The sequence below is a fragment of the Pholcus phalangioides genome, unplaced genomic scaffold (assembly GCF_987345545.1).
Source record: "Pholcus phalangioides strain wild (caught in Gottingen) unplaced genomic scaffold, Ppha-v1.0 ptg000003l_1, whole genome shotgun sequence".
In the NCBI taxonomy this organism is placed as follows: Eukaryota; Metazoa; Arthropoda; class Arachnida; order Araneae; family Pholcidae; genus Pholcus; species Pholcus phalangioides.
This window is the reverse complement of record NW_028301596.1, coordinates 56488292-56510573: the sequence shown is the minus strand read 5'-3', so window position 1 is coordinate 56510573 and position 22282 is coordinate 56488292. Positions and strand designations below refer to the sequence as shown.

At 39.6% G+C, this 22282-nt stretch overlaps 1 long non-coding RNA gene across 4 annotated transcripts in view; it reads right to left on the bottom strand.

Moving 5' to 3' along the window:
* LOC149088928 (uncharacterized) overlaps positions 1-13920 on the bottom strand; it is a 130134-nt gene extending 116214 nt beyond the window's left edge. For 2 of the 4 annotated variants that reach the window (XR_016195134.1, XR_016195133.1), the window contains exon 1: positions 13761-13875. This is a non-coding gene — a long non-coding RNA (uncharacterized LOC149088928). Of the gene's footprint in view, positions 1-13760 lie in introns of all 4 variants that reach the window. The other 2 variants (XR_016195129.1, XR_016195131.1) reach the window with 2 other exon arrangements.
* Between the last annotated feature and the right edge of the window lie 8362 nt (positions 13921-22282).

The following is a 22282-nucleotide window of genomic DNA, read 5'->3' as shown; positions in this document are numbered from 1 at the left end:
ACCGCTTCTCGCTACTCGCTTTATCGCGGCTGAAAATAGATCGTGAAAACTCATTGGGGCGGCCATGGTGCGCCCGCCTACCTGCTTTTACCGGCTGAAACTGCTTTTACCCGCTTTAACCGGAATGAATTGTTATTTCTTTTTCTCGCTTGACCGGCTCACCGCTTGCACTTTAAAACGGATACTTTCCTCTAAGTGTTCGTTTTATAGTGGAATAGTAAATCGACGGAGTTGATTGACTAATCGTTGATTAATTATAACATAATAAAAGCAAAATCGTTAATCATCAAGTAATTAAGGAAAATTAATAATTATAGTGAATCCTATTGGAGTTTTTGAGAGAATTAATTATTGTCAATACTAATCGTTATGGCATAATATAAGCGAAATCGGTTATTAATTAAGGATCATCAATGGTAATACTGAATCCAACGGAGTTTTTATGACGAATAATTATTGTTAATACTAATCGTTAACTAGATATGACATAATAAAAGTGATATCGGTGATTAATCATTAATTAAGGTTAATTAACGATTATACTGAATCCAACGGAGTTTTTGTGACGGATAATTGTTGCTAATACTAATCGTTAATTAGTTATGACATAATAAGCGAAATCGCTAATTAATCGTTAATTAATTAAGAATCATTAATGATCACACTAAATCCAACGGAGTTTTTATGACGCCTAATTATTGTTAATAATAATCGTTAATTAGTTGACGTAATTAAAACGATATCGTTAATTAATCAAAATACCGTTGGATTTCGTTTTAGCGTTAATTCGTTAATTAACTAATTAAGTTGATTAACTAATTAACGATAAAACGAAATCCAACGGATTTTGCCGTTAATTGACTAATTATCGGCCAGTTTAGTTTTATCGTTATTAGTTGATTAGTTAATTATCGATCATGATTTAGTTTTATCATTAGTATAAACTAATCAACGATAAAACTAAATCAAACGGAAATTTGTAACGATTAATTCTCGTTTTTCTAATCGAAAATTTGTTGTGGCACTAAAAGCGAAATCGCTGATTTATCATCAATTAATTAATTAACTATAATTAGTGATTACACTAAACGCATTGCAACTTCAAGGCGAGTCCTATTCATTTCATGTACATATTTTTTGTTGTCAACAAAAACACAATAGATCCCCACGTGATAGCTCCATGATGCCAACTGCTCATGCAAGCAGACGCTCCCGCGAGCGGTGCACTATAACCATCACCGGCTAGAATCGCGCGAGATCATCTCGCCTTCTGCAATTGCCGCGGTTTAAGCAATAAAGCGAGAAGCGGGAAGCGGTGCACTATGGACGTACCCTAATGTTCGGGAGCTGTAAGTACGGGAAACTTTGAAAAATCTTTAAAAAAAAAAAAAAAAAAGGGAAAGGAAAAAAAAAAAAAAAAAAAAAGGGGAAAAAAAATCATGTTAATTGGCCCAAAATGTTTGGAACCAAACGTTTCTGGAAGTTGAATGCTGCGGCCCCTCTGTTAGACAAAGATGATTACCCATTAGGTAATATGTTTTGTAGGATGTCATTGTTTGTATCCAACTGGGGCGTTTATATATATATATATATATATATATTTTTTTTTTTTTTTTTTTTTTTTTTTGATTCAGAATCTGTCATTATTTAAATTCTGAGATGATTATTATTCAAGATATATGTTTTTGAATGCTTATTATAACATTGGTTTTGACATTTGGTCGCCATTATCGAAGCAACGTGGCCAGGGACAGAAGCGTGCAAAAAATTATACAGGGTTAAAACTTGGAGGTTATAAATTGAACGCAAGCTGGACTCTATAGTCCCGTATTTGAAGACGGACCATAATTTGAATTGAGAATCTGAACATTGTATATTTGCATCATATGCTGATAGTATGGATATATGTAATTAATAGCGTCGTGTACCCCGTGGATAATTTAACTATTGATTATTACGCAGTCCCGTAATAGGTTGGTGACCATATTACTTTTAAATTTTGCGAGACATTGTTTTATTTAGCATTCTGTGTCTATTGTACGCATCTATATATCATACCATAGCCTCTCACATGATCCTGGACTGTCTCAATTATAGAATGATAAAGTTTTAGTTTGACAATATCCATTATGCATTTTGTGGTATGATGGCCCTATGTTACACATAATGTGTTTATTTTCTGAGATTGAGACATTTTATTGCATTATATCATCAATATATTTGAGAATAGCCTTAACTGCATACCACTGTGTGTTTGTATCACTATATTTTGTATGGGAATTTTTTGTTAAATGTTTGAATACGGGATTAAGTCTTTCGTCATTCTTGGCATTGTTGAATCAAATGTTTCTTCCTAAATTTAGCGCTAATTGGTGAAATCTGAACCATACGTCACGTTCCCATTCTTTGTCCTGTTTTTGTTGCTTTTTGTCCCTTATTGTGTAAAAACAGTGTAAAATGAGTCGCACATACTCCGGGCACTATAAATTGCTGAAAAACGTGTTAGCAAACGAGAAATCAACAGAAAAACTTGCAACTGTTTTTGAGAATCTTGAAAATGTTAGTAAAATCACCAATCAGGAAGAGACGCTAACTGACGATTCACGGGCTTCTCCGAACAGTACAGTATATTCTCCAATAATGTGTGATAGAGGCCCATCTTTTTTCCGGTTTACCTCTCCTCATCCGCCCAGACGAAGCCAACGACTGCAATCCATGTGTTCCACTGCCAAAGGACCGACGCAAACATCATTGGATTTTAATTTGTCTGTCACCTCAATGTCGGAGATGCACAATTCATCAGGTGTCTCATCTATATCGTTGGATTCAGCGCATCAAGCTGGAGATCTTCAACGACAAGCAACACCACCTATCCCTGCCACACAGGCCAGATTCGGATTTGCCACTTCAAATATCGTGAACTCGTCTTTTTTCGAGAATCAGTCCCTCAATTTGGACTCTTCTTCAATGGCTACCACCTTCGAGGAGGGAGACGACGAACCCTACGATGCATCGAACGACTTGTCTTCATCCCAGCAAACGGAAAAAGAGGTTAGCAAAAAATCTCTATACTTCAGGAGCCCTAACTTAAGTGATTCTTCGCAAGAGGACGATACTGCTTTGATGGACGAGGTGAATACAAGAAGAAAAAGTTTCAAGAAAACAAAAAAACATCAAAGTATATCCTCAACTAAGAAGGGAAAAAAACATGATGATCGGAATATCAGGGATAAGAATACACCCAACAATCGTCGAGATGAAAAAGGTACAGAAACAAATCAATTAAATTGTATTTCGAAAGAATTTAATCTCTTGGACAGTAATCCACAAAATATTACAGACTCGGACGTCGAGAAGAGTATTGAACCAGTTTGTGGACACTGTAAGGCATCTTTTAGAGATTTAGCGACTAAAAAACTATTGGAGAGACTAGAAGGTCTATATTGTACTGAAGAAAACAGCAATTTGGAGGAGTACTATGAAAACAGAGTCCGAGAAGCGGAAGACTTGGCGTTCCGACTTCAGCCTGATCGCAAAAAAATACAATTCAAGGAATATGGACGATTTGATAAATGCACAAATATTCTGCAAATGATGACCTGTATCACGGACATTGTACATTCTTCTACAATTGTAGAGAACAAGATTAGACACAACATCCCTCGAGCCGCCCGCAAAAGAGCAGATAAATTAATCAAACTCGTGGAAGATTGGATAGAAGAAAGTTGTAGAGAAAATGAGAAATTGTCCAAAACAGCACAAGAGAAACAGGTAATTGGAGGAAATACAATTTTGAAAAATCCTTCAGTTGTAGAGGACGGTGCAAAGATAACGAAGGGAAATTCTACTAAAATTCTCGGGCTTCCTCCCCCCCTTCCGCAGAGGAAGAAAAAGGTGAAGAAGGTGAGTCTCAAAAATCCCTCTTCTTCACAGACCCAGGAAAACAATACGGAGGATAAAGAGAAGACCGAGATTGATAATCTAACCATTCCGCCTCCAATAGAATCTGCTTCTGAAAAAGCAACGGCGTCAGAAGAATTGGGGCAATTTGAGATTGTAGAAGAGCTGATCGTAGAACAGGAAGACAAAACAATACAAGAACAATTTCAAGAGGTGCGCAAGAAGAAAAAGAATAAGCGAAAGGTACAGGAAAGAGGAATCTCACAGGAACGAAGAAATCCAGATGAATTTTTTACAATTCTTCTTTTGAAAAACAATAACTCTACAAAAAAATATATTTTTAATGAGTTTCGAATAATTTTAAACCAATTTCATAATGGCATAGGCAGAATCAGAAAAATAAGCAGAGGATATGCACTTGATTGCTACCAAAATAAAACATGTCAAGAAATAAAAACAGCTGTCCTCTCTAGAAAAGTGACAAGAGACAATATCTATGCCATCCCCACGAACAACTCCCAAATGGGGGATAGAAACAGCCAACAATCGTCAAAAATTAATCGAGTTCTTGGGAATACATTATCATCTAGTAAAAATGCTGAATCTCGATCAAATATTTACCTAGAGCGGGAGAAGACATCACAGGCAGGGACGGTTTTAATTTACAGGAGAAGAGAGTCAACAGGTCAAGAAACAATCAGCCTCATTGAATTTCTTGATGAATTCGACTCAGAAATTATTTGTACTCGTCCAGTTAGAAATGGGCTGGCTATTCAATGTAAATCCAGGGAAATTTGCTACAATATTAAGAGTTCCCTGGAGAATAATGACTATCTAAATCATCATGCTATTGCCTTTATCAAATCTCGAATGCCTAGTAAAAAGAGTGACCGATGGAACCAAACACAATCTTCGACCCCCTCCGATAACAGGCAATATCAGGAACAGGAGAAATTTCCAATTCACATGACCTACTGTAGCAGTAGAAATCCAACTCTCACAATGAAAAACCTGGAGGAACAGCTCAAATATGCCGGATTCCAACATCTAGTTCGGCGTACTTCTCAATGCCCGAATGGTCTTTTTATAGATTGCTCCTCCTTGTATGGACAAGCAGCGATCAGGAGAGAGATCAATAACAATTTTAAACTCAAACTTCACCTACGCGTCATCTAATCCTCAGGCTTATCGTTGGATCAAAAGACTTTTCTTCTTTTCGTGGTTCTAAATTCTTGTGTAACATCCCTTAAGAGAACACCTTATTTGTCATTATATAGGATTATGTCTTCTCCTGATCATCAACGTTCAGTGTCTGTTCCAACATCTTCCACAAATGGCATCAAAATATTACAATTTAATGCCAACAAATGCAGAAATGCGACTGCGCTTCTTCCGTTGCAAGCCACCAAAAACTCTTGGGGTATATTGATGTTACAAGAACCTCTGATTGGTAAAGGTAAACTACTCGAACTTCCAGCGTCTTGGCCGAAATGGACCTCTCTAAATAAAAAAGCAGCGATAGTCCTTGCTAGTCAACATCTCTCCGGTGCCACTTTTTCCATCATGACAAATTGTGTGGCAATTAAAATTTGCACCATTTCTGGAGAAATAATTATAGTCTCGGCATATTCATCCCCATACCAGAAAATTGAAAATACCATTCAAGAACTGAACCTTATTTGTGGGAAAGCTGGTAACTCTCCAATTTTAATATCTGCAGATATGAACGCCCACCACCAAAGCTGGGGATATAAGGATAATAACAACAGAGGATGGTCGCTGCTGGATTTCGCTAATGCCAATCATCTGATATTTCACAATGATGGCTCGAACACATACGAATACTTCGGGGCCACAGGCGCTCCAGACGTTACATTGTCAAATTTTGTTCCACCGCTTGATAATGTAACTTGGAAGGTCAGGCATCTCGATGTTACACATAGCCCGCATTCACATATAGAAATTTCTATTTCTGTTCAACCATCAATCATTAAGACGGTCAAATTCTCCAACTCGAGACGCCGAATTGAGAAGTTCACGAGATCAATGGTTGATCAATTACCTCTCCATGTACAAAATATCAACTTAGCTACATCCACTGAACAATTGGAAGAATGCACGAATGATCTCTTCAATCTCTTGAAAACGCAGGGTAACAAGTATCTCCTAATATCAAAGCAAAAGACACGATATTTCGACGGGTGGTGGACCAAAGATTTAGAGGTCGCTAGACGGAAATGCAGGACTAGTAAGAGAAGGTATCTAGCGGCAAACCTAGATAATAAGGAGGTATTGAGAATCATTTACCACCGTAACAGGGCCTTATATTCAAAATTAATCAGGAAGACAAAAAGAAGCTCCTGGAGGGAATTGTGTAACTCAGCTACAAATCCGTACGGTATATTTTACAAAGCAACGGTGAAACAATCTTCTCTGTCCCCACAACTTTTTTTCCAAACTGATACAGACGAGAATTTGACTGTCCTAGAACAAGCCCAAAAGCAACTTCAAGAATTTTTCCCTGAGGCTAACTATCCAACCAATCATCAAATAAACTTTTCAACGGCTAGCTTGGTGTCTCACGAGCCGGATAATAAGAAAATCTCACGCCAAGAACTGTCGTACATTGCAAGTCATTTAAATAAGAAAAAAGCTCCTGGCGAAGACGCAATTAATAATGTAACCCTTCAAGCTCTACTGCAAAGCTTTCCCGAGGTGTTCTCCGCATTATTTAATAAAAGCTTTCAACTTGAACATTTTCCACGACATTTCAAGATTAGCAATGTCCTCTTCTTCCTCAAAAAAGACAAAGATCCAACATCAACTAAATCATATAGACCCATACATTTGTTATCAACACTGGGTAAATTGTTCGAAAAAGTCATTTGCCAGAGAGTTATCTTCTTCTTGGAAAAATCTAATGTCATCAGCCCCCTTCAATATGGATTTCGCCATGGGAGTTCGGCAGAACAAGCTCTCATGGACATTGTCACAGAGATCAAAAATCAAAGAATTAAAAAACATAACGTCATAATAATTACCCTGGACATCCAGGGGGCTTTCGATCACATCAATCATAATATTATCAGGGAAAAGTTGCTTAATCTGCCTATACCATCTAATCTAGCCAATATTCTGATAAGCATGCTCCAACACAGGGTGGTACAGATGCGGACACCATTAGGAACAGTTCGACATAGAATGGCAAGGGGATGTCCTCAAGGATCGTGTTCCGGGCCACTACTTTGGAACTTATTCCTTAATGATCTCCTCCTTAAGAGGTGGCCGAAGAATGTCAGGGTTCAGGCCTACGCAGATGACATTACGGTAATAGCCTCGGGCCCTACAGTAGAAGGCACAGGTAGACTAGCCACATATGTGCTAAATGAAATCCATCATTGGTTAGACCAACACGGACTCAGCATCGCAATGGATAAAACCAACTTTTTATGGCTCTCTTCCAAAAGACCACCATCGGTAAAAATTGGCGACAATTTCATTAAGAAACGATCTAATATTAAGATTCTCGGGGTGACATTTGATGACCAACTGAATTGGTACAGCCATATCGCTACAATTTCGACCAAAATTAATGCCCTCATGCCAAGATTATGGTGCTCTACTGGAAAGGAATGGGGCATTACCACGTCAATGCGAAGAATCCTATATATGACAGTGGCTGAGAGGATCATCGCATATGGTGCCCCAGCCTGGGGTATCACATTAACGGAGGAACAGGGTAGACGTCTTGATTCTATCCAACGTGGTTGCTTATTGTACATCCTCAAAGCTTACTCGACATCACCAACAAACGCCCTGCAAATCTTGGCTGGTCTGCCTCCACTAAGATATATCGTGGAGTACGAAGCTAAAATGGGGGCACTTCGGAACAAACGCAATATCCAACTACAAGATGCAACTCACATCAGTCACACTCAAATCCAAAGGAAAATCACCGGATGGACGAGACACCCGGCAGAATATCCTGATGATAGACAAATGTCTGCAGATCCGACTGACACTGAACTGTTTAAAAAACCCTATTTCGACATCTATACCGATGGTTCAAAGACGGAAAATGGAGTTGCAGCAGCTTTTACTATCCTTCAGAAAGATGACATCTTCTACAGATGGTCTTGTAAATTGAATACCAATAACACAGTATTCCAAGCCGAACTTTTTGCTTTACTTATGGCTATTAAGAAAGCGGAAGAACTCCAGAAGAGAACATCTATCTTCACAGATTCACTTTCATCACTCCACTCAATCAGGGATCCCCTGTCTCAACACATCATCGCTAGGCAAATCAGAAAGGTTCTGTGTGCCAATCCTCAAATCAGTCTCAATTGGGTGAAAGCTCATGCAGGAACATATGGGAATGAACAGGCAGACCAACTTGCAAAAGCTGCGACTGCAAGAGTGACGTCTGACTTTTCGCTGCTCTTCCCTAAGTCATGGGCAAAGAACATCTTATCTGAGGAAATGATGCAGAAGTGGCAAAATCGATGGCAGACAGAACGCAAAGTTGGCAGGAAAATATATGCTCTCCTCCCCACAGCAAGATACAGATATAGGAAATGGACCAGGGAAATGGTTATATTCTTTTCCGAACATGGTCCTTTCCCAGCATATCTGGCGAGATTTCATCGACAGACTGAGAAATGCAAATGTGGCGGGGAGGGCACGGTCATCCACTACTCTACAGCCTGCCCGTTCACCAAAGACTTCCACTTACAAATCCCTGTTGCTGATACACAGTCTTGGAAGTTGAAGGTCTTCCAAAATCCTGGCAGTTATAATAAGATTAAAAATCTTATCAACTTTATGGAAAATAATCAAGAGTTATACATCTTCCCGAGACCTATGGCATATCAAGACAGAGAAGATCCCTTGGACTCTGATTCGGACTCAGACTATGTACCATAATTGCGACGTCTTTCCTAACCCCATGTGCTATAAAATATGTATAGTGATATTTTAATGAAATTTATCATTGTCAGTGATGCCAATATGTATTCTTTCCATGTTCATATATATTTTTTGTATCCAAAGTATCTACTTCAGATTCAATGTTTAATAATATCCTGTTTGAATTTTTCTGCTCTGCTTTGATGGGCTGAGCGCAATTGTTGATTGAATTATTGATTGAATTTTTTTTGATTGAATTATTGATTGAATTTTTTTTTTTGATTGAATTATTGATTGAATTTTATTTTTGATTGAATTATTGATTGTGATTGAATTTTGATTGAATTTTATTATTACTTGCATTGTCGATTGAATTTTAATTTTTTTTTTTTGATTGAATTGTTCACTAAATTTTTATTATTGAATCATGCGTAGTTTGCAGATGTTGTCCTGTAAGCATAATTAAATTTTATCTCATTTCATGTATATTTACTATGCATGTTATATACTATTTAATGCTTACATAATATCATCATGTACGCTATATATCTTACGTTTCGTGGCATCGCTGTTTGTCTAGATCATTCCCACAGCCCATCTGTTATAAAAACTCTGACGTTGTACCCGGACACCTGCTTATAAGCACATTTTATATACTTTCTCAACTGCTATGAAACGCCATAATTTTTGTTATTCATCAATATATTCATGTGTTCCAATGTATACCACCGGTGAATCCACTAGTGCGCAGCTGAACTTTGTATGTTCAAGTGAACTTTGTAATTTCTTCGGACTTGATCTCATCATTAGGACTATAATAACCAAATCTAAACATGTCTCTAACTGGCAATGAAAAGTCCCCCCCCGGCTCCTTCAGTCTTGTGATATTATTAACACCAGCAATTGATCAATATCGATAATTCCCACTTACATATTTATAGTTCATTGGACCTGAATTTGTACATGTATCCTGTTTTTCATGTTCTATTTGCAGATTCGGACCTATGAAAAAACCCTTCCAACAAAAGACAAGATGAGTGAAGTTGGTGTTGCAGATTGGCTGATGGTTGGGGACAGAGTACAGTGATGATGGCGGATGGCTCGAGATGTTTTTGTTGGCCTCTTGCGGGCGATTCGCCCGGGCTCCTTGGCGGGGGTTTCCGGGGACTTTGGGGGTGTAATTGCCAGGAGTCGGGGGCGATGGGGGGCCTCGGCGGGATTGGGTCCTGTGGCTTACGGGCCGGGGATGCCTGCCGGGCCCGAACATCAAGATAGTTTTTCCAGCATGTCCCAGCCGCTGGGTAATCTGCCTCAGAGCTGGGCCATGTTTGGTGTTGGTGTCTGTATTCCTTTCCGTGGGTTGGAGGTCGGACAGTGGTCTTGGTGGCTAGCGGGGCATTTTCTTTTTTCCAGCATGGCCCAGCCGCAAGGTAGCCTGCTTATATCCCACAAGGGACAGAGCGGGGGCCATGTTTGGTGTTTGCATGATGTTCTCAAGTCAGCCACCTCGTTGGGCAGTTTGCCTGTTGTGGCGTTGTATTTGTATTTGTATATTAAAAGTCTCTCTGCAAAGAGCAGAATACGACAGACCGAGTACAACCTGTCTTTGTCGCTTACGCGATATAAGTTCATTGCCTCGAATTGCGTGGTCGTGCTGAAGGATATCCCGAGTTTCAAGGAGAAAAATAATAATAATTGGGGTCCGTATCTTGGAATCTAAAGGACTGGTCTTGTATTTGCATTCGTGAACGATTACAAAAAGCATAAGTGAAGTCAGAAACAACGGAGAGAATCAGATTGTACAATGAGTTCGGGGGCCCCTCTATTTTAGGATACGAGAATCGAGGTAACGTGTACACATAATAAGTGCGAGACTAAAGATAAAAAAAATAAAATGAAAGGGGGCTTTGGGGGTGGGACCTAAAGAACCCCGAGCCATGTACATTCAGATACAATTTCAAATAGCGTGTGCGAGGGCAGACAATTAGAAAATGATCAGGTTATACAAGGAATTCGCCCCCCCCCCCCAATTTTAGGTTGCTTAGAGGACCCTTTGATAATATTCATTCAAATGCTGGATTTAAAGTAGTATATACAAGTATACAAACATCGCAGAGAGCAGGTAGACCTTCAACACGATATTTAAATAGCATGAAAATTCAAGTATTTACCATCTCTACTTTAAAATATGGAAGGCAGATGGCAACAGCACGAAGAGCACGAAACAAGAATAACTCTGAAGAAATACATATACTCATTTATCCAACTCGTTCCAACATGCACCGATTACCTCAAAATTCCGCAGAGCAATGTGTACGAGGTGCATGTACGGTTAAGTAGTAGTTGTAGAAGTGTTTCAAACTTTTTCTTATCTTCTCTCACTGATTCACAAAGTGAAGAAAAAATTAGTTGATATAGATTAATGATCAACGATGTTTTATAACTATTTTTAATTGGTCAGCTGTTATATTTAAAGTCTAATTTGCACTGTAGTATTTACGTTCCCGAAACTGCAGAACAATTCAACAAGTGGTTCTCTAGAAATTTAGAAACATGTCGGAAATTCAAAGTTTCCACTGACGTTTGCATTTAAAAACAAGAAATTGTTTGCGAATAACTTTCCAGAGTCGCGTTTACATTTCACTAGTTGCAAGTCTTAGCACAGGGGCCGTTCATGTATTACGTAAGCAAATTTTTAGCCATTTTTGACCCCGCCCCCCTTGTCAGCAAAATTTCGGGATCAGAGACGTACACGTCAGGAGGGGGGGGGGGGGGCACAGAGAGCAACTGGCGTACCAACGGTACAAACATTCAATCATTACACTCACTTCACTTCTGAAACGTAGACAGCACTGAAAAATCAGGCACAACACTAGATACGCACTCAGACTGTTAGGTAGACATGCTCACACTTCCGGCACAACGCAATCGGTAGTGGCAATAGACCTGAGTCGTGCTTTGTTTGAAGGAAAAGAAAGCTAGTTTGTGGAAGACTACTGTACGTACACCGATTCCGATTACCTTAACGCTAACCTTCGTAGTGGAGGATTACGAGATTTGCATACCGTCGCTTATACCCAGAGTTCCGTTGCAGTATTTTGACAGAGGATAACGCATACATTTCGATTGTGACTAAAATAATTCGGAGACACCTCATTTTTAATCGATATTCGTCTTCTCTCTCAGCAGAATAATGTAGTGCCCCCCCCCCCCCCGACGATCAAAAATTAATTTTTTAATGCAAAAAAACATTTTCTTTTAATTAAATTTCGGAAGAAAATACCTTTTTATATGTTATTATAATCAATTTCTGTTGATTTCAATGTTATTTCAGGGCTATGAACGCAAAATTTCTCTTTAATAAATTCATTGCTACCCACCCTCTAAGCCATATAATGATAAATCGCATAAAGACCCTTGGCCCGCGGACTAAATATGGCCTTGGGGGTTATCTGATGCGGCCTGCCCTCCTCAAACCTAATTTTGTAAAAATGAACTGATCGGCACATTTACAGATCGCTTAAGTGTCCGTCAGCACAATTCCAGAACACTTAAGCGATTCGTGACACATTTAGAGATCCCATTAGAGAGACATGTGACGTAGTTTTAGAGCACTTAAGTGGCCCCCGGTGCGGTTCTACATCAGTCAAGTTACCCGCGGCATATTCTCAGATTATTTAAGTGATCCACGGCATATAATTATGGATCACTTGAGTCATGCGTGGCACATTTCGAGAACACTTAAGCGGCCCGTACACATTTCCAGTTCACTTGGATCCGCGAAACATTTAGAGACCACTGAAGAGGCTCTGTATTAATAGGGGGGAGGATGTTACTTCAAGTGCCCATAAACTATCGAAAGGTATTTTCTCGTTTTTGGTGCACCGAGTAAGATGCCATTAAAAATATTTCATATTTTCATAAAGGGTGGTTGATGACGTAAGCATGATCCAAACCCCCCTCCCCCCTTGTCATCAAATGTTAGCAAATTGGAAACCCCTTCCCCCCATGACGTAATACTTGAACGGCCCCACACATAAAAAGTTATATTCTTTACTTTTTTGTGTACTGTGAAACCTCCCAACAACGGCTACTAACGGGACCGTAAAAATGTGGCCGCTATTCGGAGGTAGCCGTTATTGGGAATGACCGTTTTATTTTTGAAAACAAAAACAATAAAAACGACAACACCGAAAATTTGCGATCTATGTAACATTTAAAATGATAATCTGTTCTGTAATTGATTACGATAATTATATAATTGATTACGATAATTATATAATTGATTATAATAAAATGTATGGTTATATTAATACTGTAATATTATAATAATTGATTAATCAACAGGGTTGCAACTGGAGGGGATCGGACGGAACTGGTGCCCGGTGCAATGACTTTAAGCATAAAAACCAGTCCTATTGCCTTTCACTTTTATACTATCACGTCTCTGATACGCCATATTGATGCAATTTTCGAAATTTGCATATAATCGGAAGTTTTTCTAAACTTTTGAGGCAGCCATTTTTCAAAGATTTGAGTTTAAAAAAATCCAAAACTTATTTTTCTCGACAATAACCGAAGTTTTAAGTAGGTTTTTGCATTGTGATCACAACTAAAAAAGAAAAGAATTCAAATTTTGAAACGGTATCTATGTATGATGCAGTTAAAAATCTATAATGTCTATACTTTTGAGACCGACTGAAGCTAAAATCTTTATAGGGAATGAGTATAAGAGCTACATGAAATTTAAAACATAAATTTCATTTAAAAGCAAAAAAAGGAGTATTAAAAATTAACTAATGCAAGTTGAACATTCCAAGGTAAACTAGGAAAATTTCGAGTTTTATACGAGGCTTTTTTGTTTCAAGGTACACCAACACGTTCCACTATTCGTGAAAAATATTAATAACTTTTGATATGGTTCATCAGGCGATTGTATAGATTATAATTACTTGAAATGCAGTTCACTAAAGTTGCAATGTTGAAAAGAAACACAGAAAAAACGTTCGTTCAATTTCTTAGCTAAAATGTACCAATTGCAATATCTCTGTCGATGTCGCAGACAAAGAGCTGAAAACACATTCAGTTGTGAGATAATGTATTTCTAATCTCTTGTACATATCAGTTACGAGTGCAATACTGCTAAAACTATTCCAAGTGTTTCAAGGTTCACTATGATCAAGCTATGATAGTTTCCTCCTATATGTACGTCACGGTGAGTGTGCTTAATTATGGATTATATGATTATAATCACCAGATTTATATATATATATCACATTTACCGTAACATATATAGCACATACGTGGCAGAAGTTGGTGAAACCTTTTGCACATTACAATTTTTAATGAGATTTTTTCTGCGCTTCTTAATCATGAAAAAATAATGAGATTTCATTCTTTTTTGGGTTCCGTATACGCACGCGCAGAGTGTATCCGTGTAGTCGTGAATTTCGTATCACTAACGTCATAAGGGGGAAAGATTCAACACGTGCTCGCCCAAGTGCAAACTTGTAGGTATAACTTGTGGTCGGTCTCTTTGGAAAACTAATGATACAAGTTCGTGTTTGAACTTCATCGTAGCCGGCGAATATTCTTCGCACGCACTTTCTCTCCCTCTACATACATTTGCGTGCTTCCAACGCATTCGGCAGCCGTTTTAAATTGAACTGCTCTGTGTGTGTGTGTGAGAGAGTAAAGCACCGAAATACACCCCCATCCAAGAACATCTTATGTGTGTTAAAGCAATTAAACTTCAACGTAATTCCTCAAATTTTAGTCCCTACAAGTTTTCACCGCGAACGGCGGAAATGTGGTCAAAATAACGTACGCTAACCAACACTGACCCGCCGTGTGTTGTATAGTTTTCTGTATGATTCTGTATAGTTTCCGGGGGGGGGGGCGAAACTTATAGTATAAGTTGTTAGGCATATAATGAAAGTTTGACTACACTATATACTGTATAATATGAGAGAAACATAGTTGGGGCTGATTAACGAGAAGAACGTGATAGGCGAGTTGTTTAATTGGTCTCTTTTAGATGAAATATTTGCGGTCCAAAGCCATGAAGAACTTTGTTTTACAATTTATGTATTACAGGAAACTACGTGCAAATTATCTTATTACAAATTATTCTCCTGAGAGAGAAGACGAATATCGATTAAAAATGAGGTCTCCGAATTATTTTAGTCACAAACGATATGAAGGCGTTACCATCTGTCAAAATACTGCAACGGGACCCTGGGTAAGCGACGGTATGAAAATCTCGTAATCTTCCATCATGGGGTTACCGTTAAGGTCAGAGGGTTCGAATCCGGAGGAAGAACATTGAAAAGAAGAGCTTCACCTACCGAGCCTGGGGCGACCACCGATAGATGACACCTGACGGTAGTAAATTGCCGCACGCTCAAATGATCGGAATCGGTGTACGTACAGTAGTCTTCCAAACTAGCTTTCTTTTCTTTCAAACAGAGCACAACTCAGGTCTATCGTCACTACCGATTGCGTTGTGCCTGAAGTGTGAGCACGTGTACCTAACAGTCTGAGTGCGTATCTAGTGTTGTGCCTGATTTTTCAGTGCTGTCTACGTTTCAGAAGTGAAGTGAGTATAATGATTGAATGTTTGCATCGTTGGTAGGCCTGTTGCTTTCTGTCGCGAGACTATTTAACGGGGAGATCGGCTCGCATTCACACCTCGACGATGGGAACCACAGAAGACCAACCGACCACCACTGTCTCGGCGGTGGGGTTCGACCCGGGTCCTCGCGATGCCTAGCTGCAACCTAGCTGCTGGAATGAAGCCCATCATTTAGACTCTTTATACAGTGATTATGAAAATCGCACCAAATACCCTAATATTTTTCCTCAATTATGCCAACCGTAATATCAAAATGGGTTATCCGAAATTGTTTGAGCACATTTGTTTGGTAGCGTTGAGAGTGTGATAACGATGCACGCAGGGCGGCCAAGAACTCACAAGATTACTATTTTTCAACGTCATTCAGCAAAGAAGCTTCCATTCAGGTCGCGATTGCACTATAAAAGTTTCACGAAAGATCTTTCATAAAACTTGGAAAAAAAATAAAATCAACCAATATGACTATTGGTTACATTCGCCCGGATGCAACCGATACGAACTCGAATTTAACCGAAAATGTCTGCTTCTGAAATGAAGTTTTATAAAATAACTTTTCTATAACTTCATTCATAGTGTAATTCCGGTCTTATTCTCAATCAAAGCTGAATCAAAGAGCTTCTTAATACAGCTCTGGTCCCAATTACATTCATATTCGGAACACCAAAAAGTAATTGCCAAAATGTCGCAAATAAAAGCATAGTAATCGGTAATATGTATAGTATCGGTAATGATGTGTAAAATTTCTGCCGGATTGCGCAGCATGAAAATAGACGAAAAATATCATACAATGTATTTATTATTCGTTCTCAAGTGACTGTGACCGTTAAACGTTATACTGACCGCGGAGCTCAAAAGATTACTATTCTCCTTGATCTTGGAGTAACTCGATATTACATTGACATAAAATGATAATATTTGAAGGGAAAAAAAAGTAGACAAGTAAGTAGCATTTTGTTGCGAAAAATTACCTTATCCATCAGTTCGTCACATATTTGATGTCTTCGTTCGTGAGACTGTCTTAAACATTGTCTTGAAAGATGAACACTAATGAATGTTTGAATATTTACAAAAAAAAGGAGTATATGTTACTGCCAAAGCCCGGAATTGGCCAATTCGTAACGAGGCCGGCCGCTTCGCAAATTGGCCAAATCCGTTAAATATTGACCCGCCCTATGCCCATCACGAAATGGCCGGCCAAAGTCCTTACCATTTCTGCAATTCGGACTTTGGCAGCAACACATATGTACGGAACAGTAGATGAGTTTGCCCAATAATACTCAAAGAAAATATATACGTACAAGAGCGAGCAAAAATTTTTCTAAATTCAAACTTATATTTTGTATGGAGTAAGTTTTAGGCCTTAGATGTTTCTTTCTCTCAGAAACTCGCGAGCATCATAATTGGAGATCTCTCTCAGATGTAGACACGACCTTTCATTTTTTCGAAGTACAGTCGAAATCCGTTTTAATGAATACCGTTATAGCTAAAATTTCGTTTTAACGAATGCTTTTCTAATCCCTCAGATAAGTTTTCATAGGAACAATGCAAACACCTGGAATTCCTTTATAACGAAATTTCATTATAGGGAAGTGATTTCTCTGGTGTCTTGGAGTTCGTTATGAAGGAATTCGACTGCAGTTTCGAGCTAGTTTCTTGATGTGGAGATACATGAACGACACCTTCACATCTTCGTGCTGATCGGTGAGGCGGAAAAAGTTTGGTGCTGGAATTTGTACATGTTGCTCTTAGATGCGAAAGCCCAAGCTGGGTGTGTGTTATAACTGGGCGAATGATTTGTTCGTACATAAAAACTTCGTTCCTCAAACTCAGTTTGGACTTCGGATAGCAGAATCTCAATACATCAATAATCTCAATAGGATCGGAGCCTTTTTGATTTTGTTCTTGGTATGGCTCCTGAAATTGAGTCTTTCATCCAGGGTGACGCTCAGGTACTTAGTTTGAGTCGATGGCAAGATATCTTGTCGCTCTATGATGATATTCGTGTTTGATGGGAATATCTCAGTTTGTGAACCAATCATCACACATTTGTTCACATTCAACTTGGCATTTTATTGTATGCGTTCCATTTTTGGACATTTGTGATCATCTCCTGGAAGTTACTTAGCGCCTTCAAGCACTTAGTGTTAGTTGAAATTAATGTAATGTCGTCAACGTAAAAAACTCAGGCCTTTAGTACCATAGGATAATCATCCATGAAAATACTGTAGATTATCTGGCCTAAATTATCTGGTTAATTCCTGTGGTTATACGTCTTTTTTTCTGATAATGAGTCGTTTATATTGACTGAGAGCAACGAAAAGCTAAGTATGAACTCAAAAATTTAATTATAATTGAGGAGTAGCCCCTATATATTGATCATTTTGAAATATATATATATACTAGGGGGGCTCTGCCCCCCTGCCGCCTTTGGCGGCCAACCCCCCCCCCCCACTTCTCTCCCGGACATATCTTGTTTATTTCGTCCCACTTCATCAGCGTGCTATGGAAAAGGGGAAAGGGACGTGTGAAAGCACCAGCTTACTGAAGAAGCGAATTTTAATGAAAATAATAATAAAGCAACAAAAAACAAATGAGATTCATCAAGTATCCCCAGAAAACTTCCCCATGGGGGTCCCCAGATTCAATTCGCTGAATTTCAGTGGGGCCCCATACTGGATATATCTTGGGCTACCGATGTGTTGCAAATTTTACAATGTTAAACCACAAAAATCAATGAGATACATTCAGGGGCACCGAATTACAACCTGCCAACATTTCCATGAAGCCCTGACCTGCAAGCTTGTCGGACACCCCCCTGTGAGAATTTTTCATTTTTATCAATTTTACAACGAATAAAATCCAGGGCCCCACATCCAGTAGCGGGGACACAATACGCAGATTTTTAGTGGGACCCCAGACTGGCTATATCTCGGGTTTCGGCTGTGGCAAATTCTACAACAGAAAAGAATGAGATTCATCCAGGGCCCCCAAAATCAAACCTGTAAACATAGGGCCCCCGACTTGGAAGCTCGTCGGTCATCCCCCGGTGCGAGTGCCATGAAAAATTTTCATTTGTATTCGTTTTACCAACGAATAAAATCCAGGGCCCCAAAATGAAACCTGTAAACATGGGGGATCCCGACTTGGAAGCTTGTCGGTCATCCCTCGGTGCGAGTGCCATGAAAAATTTTCATTTGTATTCGTTTTACGAACGAATAAAATCCAGGGCCCCCAAACAATTACCCGGGACACCAATTCGCATACTTTTGGTGGGGCCCCAGACTGGCTTTATCTCGGGGTTCCGCTGTTGCGAATTCTACAACAGAAAAGAATGAGATTCGTCCAGGGCCCCCAAAATGAAACCTGTAAACATGGGGCCCCCGACTTGGAAGCTTGTCGGTCATCCCCCGGTGCGAGTGCTATGAAAAATTTTCATTTGTATTCGTTTTACCAACAAATAAAATCCAGGGCACCCAAAATGAAACCTGTAAACATGGGCGCCGACTTGGAAGCTTGTCGGTCATCCCCCGGAGCGAGTGCCATGAAAAATTTTCATTTGTATTCGTTTTACCAACGAATAAAATCCAGGGCCCCCAAAATGGAACCTGTAAACATGGGGCCCCCGACTTGGAAGCTTGTCGGTCATCCCCCGGAGCGAGTGCCATGAAAAATTTTCATTTGTATTCGTTTTACCAACGAATAAAATCCAGGGCCCCCAAAATGAAACCTGTAAACATGGGGCCCCCGACTTGGAAGCTTGTCGGTCATCCCCCGGAGCGAGTGCCATGAAAAATTTCCATTTGTATTCGTTTTCCCAACGAATAAAATCCAGGGCCCCCAACCAATTACCCGGGACACCAATTCGCATACTTTTGGTGGGGCCCCAGACTGGCTTTATCTCGGGCTTCCGCTGTTGCGAATTCTACAACAGAAAAGAATGAGATTCGTCCAGGGCCCCAAAATGAAACCTGTAAACATGGGGCCCCCGACTTGGAAGCTTGTCGGTCATCCCCCGGAGCGAGTGCCATGAAAAATTTCCATTTGTATTCGTTTTACCAACGAATAAAATCCAGGGCCCCCAAAATGAAACCTGTAAATATGGGGCCCCCGACTTGGAAGCTTGTCGGTCATCCCCCGGAGCGAGTGCCATGAAAAATTTCCATTTGTATTCGTTTTACCAACGAATAAAATCCAGGGCCCCCAACCAATTACCCGGGACACCAATTCGCATACTTTTGGTGGGGCCCCAGACTGGCTTTATCTCGGGCTTCCGCTGTTGCGAATTCTACAACAGAAAAGAATGAGATTCGTCCAGGGCCCCAAAATGAAACCTGTAAACATGGGGCCCCCGACTTGGAAGCTTGTCGGTCATCCCCCGGTGCGAGTGCTATGAAAAATTTTCATTTGTATTCGTTTTACCAACAAATAAAATCCAGGGCACCCAAAATGAAACCTGTAAACATGGGCCCCGACTTGGAAGCTTGTCGGCCATCCCACGGAGCGAGTACCATGAAAAATTTTCATTTGTATTCGTTTTACCAACGAATAAAATCCAGGACCCCCCAACCAATTACCCGGGACACCAATTCGCATACTTTTGGTGGGGCCCCAGACTGGGTATATCTTTTGCTTCCGCTATCGAAATTTTTCAACGTTAAAGCAGCAAGAAAACAATGAGATCCATGAAGGGCCCCTGGAAATGAAAACTTTTTACTTATACTGAAATCTTCCCCGGGTACCCCGACCCTGTGTTGGGAGCACTGCTGTTGTGTGTGTATATTATACATATATATACCTCTCGGCATGGACCCCCCCCCACAAAGGAAGGGCTGACAGGGGCCACAACGATTCTTATCACTTTTTGATTTTTCACACTATAAATTAATTACAGAGGGGCCCCTGAAAAGCTGGTTTGGGGGCTCGAAATCTAAATTCCAGCCTAAGGGCTCTGCTGTAGGATGTAGGAGCCTCTTGGTACATGCACATAACATGGTCCCGATGGGTCAAATGGGTCCCGATATGTGAATATCGACCCAATATCGATATCATATCGATATATGAATATGAATGTACGATATATGAATGTACGATATATGAATATGAATGTACGATATATGAATGTACGATATATGAATGTGAATATCGATATATGAATCGAACCCATTTCCGTAACAGATTTCCGTCACTCGGTTGCTTAGCAACAGGCCCTTTTCGAGTTTGTTTGTGATTTTATATTATAGAATAGATATATATATATAGCCCTTCTTGCCAATTTCCGCGCTCTGCCTTGAAACTGAACTGTTCCATTCGGGCCTAAGTTGAATCTGTTATTAAATTCGATCAGTCTTGCAGCAAATACCCTCTCGAATAACTTGGACAGATGAGAAAGAAGAGCGACCCATCGCAATCTCACCCATAGAATCCCATGCTATACCCGTAGCTTCCATCGCCCACGATGCGAATGCTCGAAGGTGACGAGGTTTCATAATAAACTCCAGTATAGTATTTTCCTAACACGCGGATAAATAGTTTAGAATTAATCTTGCATGCCAAAATTGTCACCTGACTGACCGTATTAAAACTAAAAGCCAGTTTAATATAACAACACAGCAACCGGTAATGTCATGCATAAAATTTACACCAGTTCACAGCAGAAAAAAAGAATATATATACACATAATTCACATATACACATATTCATTTTCATGCTGCGCATCGGTTCAAAACTAACAGTAAATTTAATTTGGAGAATTATAATAAATGTTTACGTTTCTACTCAATAGGTGACAGCAAAAGTCCCTGCATAATTTTTTTCTCTTGTTTATAATAACAGAGAATATTATTGTTACACTGAAACCACTGCTGCCACCTACAAGAAATAATAATAACAATAAAAAAAACATAGCTCATTGCAGTGGACTCTTTGTAGCAAAATGTCCCATTGCCCGTTAGTCGCAAAAGTTGAATTCTTTTCATTTTTACCACTCGAAAACGTAATTTCTGAAATTCTGCGGTAAACATAAAAACACAGTAACTGGTATCATAGTACCACATTTACATTAGTATACATCATGAAACTGAAAAAAATTGATATCGTACTAAACATTCATTTGCCTGCGCACATTAATTTGAATCAATGACCACATGTTACTTTGAGGAATATAACAAATAATTTTATACAAATACAACACCACTACAGGCAAATTGCCCAATGAGGTGGCTGACTTAAGAACATCATGGATCCCCGAGCCCTTTTTTACCCTACCTACGAGCCCTACCTACTACTGCTACACCACACATGCACCCCGCCCACAACCCCCCGCGGAACCCCCCAACGAATCGGTACATGCGGGAATGTGCGTGTACGTGTAGTGAAACCTGACGTGAAGTTTTTTTGTTTCTCTGTAATGCTTGTTATGTGTAGTGCTGTCATCTGCCACCAGTTTTTCTAACTATGAGTGAAGTGTTATTATTGAATGATTTTTCGTTGTAGGAATGTCGCTCTCTGTGGCGAGACTTTTTAACGGGGAGATCGGCTCGCATTTGCGCCTTGAAGTTGGGAACCACAGAAAACCAACTTCAGCCGACCACCACTGTGGGGTTCGAACCCGGATCCTCGCACCGCGAGTCCGTCACTATAACCACTCGACCACCACAGCGGCAAATCAAAATTTTGATTTCATTCGATAGCTGGAAGCAAGGTTCCTAACCCAATGATGTATCTCGCCTGAAATGCTAATGTGAAATATAAAAAGTTGGAAGGTCAACAGAGAGAGAGAGAGAGAGAGAGAGAGAGAGAGAGAGAGAGAGAATTTTATATTTTTTCTCCACTGGGTCACCA